This window comes from Octopus bimaculoides, chromosome 2 (assembly GCF_001194135.2).
Source record: "Octopus bimaculoides isolate UCB-OBI-ISO-001 chromosome 2, ASM119413v2, whole genome shotgun sequence".
Lineage (NCBI taxonomy): Eukaryota > Metazoa > Mollusca > Cephalopoda > Octopoda > Octopodidae > Octopus > Octopus bimaculoides.
This window is the reverse complement of record NC_068982.1, coordinates 188054699-188055418: the sequence shown is the minus strand read 5'-3', so window position 1 is coordinate 188055418 and position 720 is coordinate 188054699.

Here is a 720-nt window from a genome sequence, read left to right as displayed (position 1 = left end):
TATATATATATATATATATATATATGCAATCAAGTAATATACACTGCACACATGCAACCAAGCGATATGCATTGAGCTTATAGAGACACATCTCTCTGCAGATATAAATGATACACAAACCAATGTATGTTGTGTTCCATGTATACAGAAGGGGAAGAAGTCGCGGTGGATTTGCTTTGTACATCGGTGAAGATGTTACACCACTAAACCCGTTGTCACACTCAAACTCGGCCTGCGACACACTCATAAAGAGACGCAACTCTGAGCAAAATTACAATGAAATAACCTTTTATAAGTTTTGTCAGAGTAGCCTCTCTAAGGCACATCCCATTGACAAGAATCGTTAAACTCGAAACAACGATGTCCGGTGTTTCTGATAGATGGCGACACTGAACAAACCAGCTGTTTTCACACCTTTTTAACCGTAAGAAAGATATTTTCCCCATGGTAACTGCAGTGAATTTGCCTTTTAGCCGTTAAAATATATCACAAACGTATTTTAACTAACCTCAGTTTTGTATGTATCATCATCATCATCATCATCATCATCATCATCATCATCATCATCATCATCATCACATAACGTCCGTTTTCCATGCTAGCCAGCTGAAGAGTTACCCCGGCCCCATGTCTGTTTTGGCAGGGTTTCTACAGCTGGATGACCTTCCTAACACACACAAACGCATATATGTGTGTGTATGTATGTATGAATGTGTGCAT